Raw genomic sequence first — 5,872 nt, forward strand, 5'->3', positions numbered from 1 at the left:
TGCACGCACCTTTTACGTTTTTAATTCTTAGAATTTATTTAAATAAGTAATTTTTTTCATTTCACTTCACCAATTCGGACTATTTTCTGTATGTCCATTACATGAAATCCAAATAAAAATCAATTTAAATTACAGGTTGTAATGCAACAAAATAGGAAAAATGCCAAGGGGGGTGAACACTTTTGCAAGGCACTGTACTTGCTTGGCCCAAGAAACACAAGCAATGGACATTAGAATGGTGGAAATCTGTCCTTTGGTCTGATGAGTACCAATTTTTGATTTTTGATTCCTTCCACTGTGTCTTTGTGATATGCAGAGTCGGTGAATGGGTGATCTCTGGCATGTGTGGTTCCCACCGTGAAGCATGGAGGAGGAGGTTTGGTAGTATGGGGGTGCTTTGCTGGTGACACTGTCATGATTAATTTATAATTCAAGGCACACTTAACCAACATGGCTACCACAACATTCTGCCGCGATACGCCATCCCATCTGGTTTGCACTTAGTGGGACTATCATTTGTTTTTCAACAGGACAATGACCCAAAACACACCTCTAGGCTGTGTAAGGGCTATTTGACCAAGAAGTAGAGTGATGGAGTGCTGCATCAGATGACCTGGCCTCCACAATCACCCGACCTCAACCCAATTGAGATGGTTTGGGATGAGTTGATGCTCAGCATATGTGGGAACTCCTTCAACACTGTTGGAAAAGCATTCCAGGGGAAGCTGGTTGAGAGAATGCCAAGAGTGTGCAAAGCTGTCATCAAGGCAAAGGGTGGCTACTTTGAAGAATATAAAATATATTTTGATTTGTTTTGGTTGCTACATGATTCCATGTGTTATTTCATAGTTTTGATGTCTTCACTGTTATTCTACAATGTGGAAAATAGTAAAAATAAAGAAAAACCCTTGAATGAGTAGGTGTTCTAACTTTTGACTGGTACTGTATGTCTCCTGTACTTTGCACACAGTTTGTGCCTGACCAGAGCAATCTTGTGTTGCATCATCACACTGCTCTAGTGACTCCCTCATCCTAGACCAGTGTAACTCACCCACCCTGCCCTCTACAACCATTACCTACTCTATACCTATGATGAAGCACCTTACACACATACACACGTACTGTACATAAACACACGCACACCAGATGACACATTGCCTCATCGACCTTTGACCTCCCCCTTGTTTGTGTGTGTGCGTGCAGGGTTCTGCATCATAGGTGTAGATTAGGTCATGGTTGTGGAGAACAGAATGTGCGTGCGCGCCGCAGATGGTCCCAACCCCTCTGCCCATGACCTCCATGTCACCCCTGTGACCTTGAGGTCACCCCTGAGATGCTCTAATCGATAAGCCTGTTTGTTTAATCAAATCAAATCAAATTTATTTATATAGCCCTTCGTATATCAGCTGAAATCTCAAAGTGCTGTACAGAAACCCAGCCTAAAACCCCAAACAGCAAGCAAAGCATGTGAAAGAGGCACGGTGGCTAGGAAAAACTCCCTAGGAAAAACTCCCTAGAAAGGCCAAAAACCTAGAGAGGAACCAGGCTATGAGGGGTGGCCAGTCCTCTTCTGGCTGTGCCGGGTGGATATTATAACAGAACATGGTCAAGATGTTAAAATGTTCATAAATGACCAGCATGGTCAAATAATAATAATCATTGTAGTTGTCGAGGGTGCAACAAGCACGTCCGGTGAACAGGTCAGGGTTCCGTAGCCGCAGGCAGAACAGTTGAAACTGGAGCAGCAGCATGGCCAGGTGGACTGGGGACAGCAAGGAGTCATCAGTAATGGATTGACCTGATTACGTTACCAGAGATGGAGGGAGGAGGAGGAGGGCAGCGAGGGGAGGAGAGGAGGAGGAGGGCAGCGAGGGGAGGAGAGGAGGAGGGCAGCGAGGGGAGGAGAGGGGGAGAGGAGGAGGAGAGGGGAGGAGAGGAGGAGGGAGGAGAGGGGGAGAGGAGGAGGAGAGGGGGGGCAGCGAGGGGAGGAGAGGATTGATGCTTGTGATTACCGTGATCAGAGAGGAGAGAGGGGTCAGATTGGGGTCATGGGTGGGGGAGGGGCATCAAAGTTCCTATTGTGGTGTGTAACATGCATGTGGTATGTCATGTTGATGGGCAGGCTTTGCTGTTATTTGTGTTTCTGTTCTTTCCTCTTCTCCTTGTCTTTACACTCTCCTACCCTTTACACTCTCCTATCTACTCCTCCATTTTCTAGCCACCTAATAATAATAATAATAATGAGAATGATAATGAGAATAATAATGAGAATAATAATAATTATGATAATGATAAGAAGAAGAATGATAATGATAATGATGATAATAATACATTGGATTTCAAGAGACTTTCAACATAGAACAAGGACATTGTACAACAAGGACACTTGTTCGTTCTCTTTTTCTTCTCCCTCCCTTTCCCTCTCCCTCTCTCCTCCCTATTCCTCACGTGACTGTATAGTAGAACATTGATTGCATCCCAAATGGCAACCTATTCCTTATATGGTGCACTTTGGGCCCTGGTCAAAAGTAGTGCATGAAATAGGGAATAGAGTGCCCTTTGGTATGCAACCTTTGTCTCTCTGTGTTCTGTGTGTTTGTGTGCCAGTCTAGTCCAGTTCTCCAGTGCACTCTGACCCCTAGTTAGGTTGTGTTGTGTAACGGCTGAGATAACACCACTCTGACTGTAAATAGCTGCCTGGTTACTGTATCCGGAGAACACACACTGCTAGACGACAGGCAACGCTGAGCTGTCAGGTACAACTTGTTCTCTGAATATTACTCACATTGTTTTCCAGTATATATATATTCTATTATATTCTGTTATTCGGTTAGAATGGTCTGAGAAGTCTTTATTTGTTGGCGTATTAAGCGTTTTGACTCGTAGGTAGTTACTGAGGTGTGTGTGTGAAGGTGTGGTTGTGTGGAGGTAGGAGGGAATCTTGTGTGTTTTTGACAATGAAGAAGTGTGTTTGTGTGTCAGTGAGAGATGTGTTACCACTGTACTTTGTGTGCGTGCTTAGCTCTGGTGAGTGTTTGCGAGAGAAAGTCTGTCTGAGTGTGTGTGTGTGTCTGTGTGTGTGTGTGTGTGTGTGTGTGTGTGTGTGTGTGTGTGTGTGTGTGTGTGTGTGTGTGTGTGTGTGTGTGTGTTTGTTTTCACAAGCATGTGTGTGTGGAGGGCAACGGGTGCACTGTGACCTCTCTCGCTCACAGTGTGTGTGTGTGTGTGTGTGTGTGTGTGTGTGTGTGTGTGTGTGTCTGCAGGCTTGTCTGTCTCCTCTCAGACAACGTAACCTGATCCCACTCCTTTGGATCAAGGAGCAGACCTCAAGACCCTCTCTCCCCCTTTCTCACCCCTCTCTCCCCCTCTCTCTCCCCCCTCTCTTGACTGTCTGCATCTCTTCTTTCATCCCCTACTCCCTCCCCTCTCACTCTACTCCCCTTGACCCTCACCCTTATCTTCCCTCCCGTCTCTCTGAATTGGAAAGCAGTGGTTGTGCAGTGACACGCTCTACTCGACGTCAGAGCTCAGGGTCTCCGCTTCACAGCTCCGTACGAGTTTTGACTGACAGCCGTTATAAACTTGAGCACCTTGCGAGAGACGAGAGGTCGCCCCCCCACCCCATCCCTCCCGCTAATTGAGCAACCTTTGCAAGGGTTTTGTTGTCCGAGCGAGGGACATGCTGAAAATGAAGAGACGACTCCGTGTTATAATAGTAATAAATACCGATTTGATGCCACACAAGCGAACCAAACACCCGCGAGTCCAAATGTGCACATCACATTTCCATGTCATAAAACTCACGTCGTATACAGTGTCGACGTTTATGATCACTATGTTTGATCCACAGTTACAAGAGGGCATGGCGTTCTACCCTGGCTTGTTGGGAACAGGACGAGCCTGTGTTTGTCGCATGTCAACGCTCTCCTGACTCCATTCTATGCGCACCAAAATGATGTTCTGCTTCTCCGACTTGCCTTGTGGAAAACCTAACACTGTAAGATGGTATTTGATCATTTAGAAGGCAGGTTCGCAGTAGAACACACCTTCACATGATGCCTACCTGACCCAGATTGCGAGTTACAATGGACCGTTTTTGGATTGTGTAAATTGTGTGTTGGCAGGGATGAAGGGCTGTGTTCCAAACAAAACAACTGCAAGTGTGCTTCCTCTGGTTCCTCAACGGGCACAGCTAGGAGAGCTCAAAAAGCACCTTATAGTTGAAGACTCTTCTTTGAGTCATGAAAGTGCGTTGAAATGATTTAGGGGACTGTGCCCAGTTTGGAGAGGTGTGTGTGTCCACTTGGAGACTACAGTTAGACCTCTCGCTCAACCCTTGTTGTTTTCTCTTATGCTGCACCTACCCAACGTTTCCCCAGAATATTATTTGCTGTTACTGAGCGTATCCAGAGTATTTTTCAGATTTCGTGATCAAAAAGTACAGTAAATGTAAAAGGCACGTAAAATCAACCATGTGGTGTTTGGATACCGTCTTGTGTCTGGCGAACCTTTAGTCGAACCATTTCCCCATTATCTCCAAACTGCTGCCGGGTTATGCATATGCTTTCCTCTGTAAGAAACATCGCAATTTAGCCCCATCCACATTGGCCAATTCCCACGAGTGTAAAGGGCTAATCATGTCTATTTAATCAATAGCTGTAACGTGAGGCGTTCATTATCTTACCGCTGAGAAATGAAACGCTCATCATTTCTGTAATCTCCCATTTAGAAGCTCTGCTGTTCACGTGAAGACTGTAGTTCTTCATGATGAGAGGTTTAGTATACAGCTGCTGTATTATATGGATGAGTTGTGGATCGCGGGGAGCTGTGATTGAAGAGGTGGAAGGCTTAAACGGACATGGCTGTCTATACACTCAGCGAGGAAGAGAAAGAAAGGATCGGGGAGAGAAAGAGGGAAGGAGAGTGAGAGGAGAGCGGGTGCTGAACATTTGGCGTCATAAATAAAATGACAGGAATCATTGGGGCGTGCGAGCCGGTGCTCAAGATAGCGTGAAATCTGACTTCCCCGCCTTCTTTCTCTCTCTCTCGCTCTATCGCTCTATCCCCATGGTCTCTCTCTCTCTCTCTTCCTCCTTCCACACCTAGCTCTCTGTACCGCCCCTCCACCCACCCATCCTTCTCTCTCTCCCTCCTCCCCCTCTCTCTGTAGAGGGTAATTGAGGTGTATGACCTTGCTGTGGGCCTCAGCAGGTGTGAGGTATGGAGGGATGGAAGGAGGGAGACTGAGTTGGACACTGGCCCTCCGGCCATAAGCTGTGGGTGTCTGATATATAGTTGGACACTGGCCCTCCGGCCATAAGCTGTGGGTGTCTGATATATAGTTGGACACTGGCCCTCCGGCCATAAGCTGTGGGTGTCTGATATATAGTTGGACACTGGCCCTCCGGCCATAAGCTGTGGGTGTCTGATATATAGTTGGACACTGGCCCTCCGGCCATAAGCTGTGGGTGTCTGATATATAGTTGGGACACTGGCCCTCCGGCCATAAGCTGTGGGTGTCTGATATATAGTTGGGACACTGGCCCTCCGGCCATAAGCTGTGGGTGTCTGATATATAGTTGGACACTGGCCCTCCGGCCATAAGCTGTGGGTGTCTGATATATAGTTGGACACTGGCCCTCCGGCCATAAGCTGTGGGTGTCTGATATATAGTTGGGACACTGGCCCTCCGGCCATAAGCTGTGGGTGTCTGATATATAGTTGGGACACTGGCCCTCCGGCCATAAGCTGTGGGTGTCTGATATATAGTTGGGACACTGGCCCTCCGGCCATAAGCTGTGGGTGTCTGATATATAGTTGGACACTGGCCCTCCGGCCATAAGCTGTGGGTGTTTGTTATATATATACACTT

The 5,872-nt window shown here is 47.0% G+C and overlaps 1 protein-coding gene across 1 annotated transcript in view; it reads left to right on the top strand.

The window, feature by feature from the left end:
* Positions 1-2,578: 2,578 nt before the first annotated feature.
* The window catches only part of LOC115199245 (lysine-specific demethylase 6B), a 56,770-nt gene continuing 53,476 nt past the window's right edge, over positions 2,579-5,872 (top strand). The window contains exon 1 of the mRNA XM_029761868.1: positions 2,579-2,756. The gene's annotated coding sequence lies outside the window, so the exon portion shown is untranslated. The remainder of the gene's footprint in view (positions 2,757-5,872) is intronic.

Source organism: Salmo trutta, chromosome 8, assembly GCF_901001165.1.
Source record: "Salmo trutta chromosome 8, fSalTru1.1, whole genome shotgun sequence".
Taxonomy (NCBI): domain Eukaryota; kingdom Metazoa; phylum Chordata; class Actinopteri; order Salmoniformes; family Salmonidae; genus Salmo; species Salmo trutta.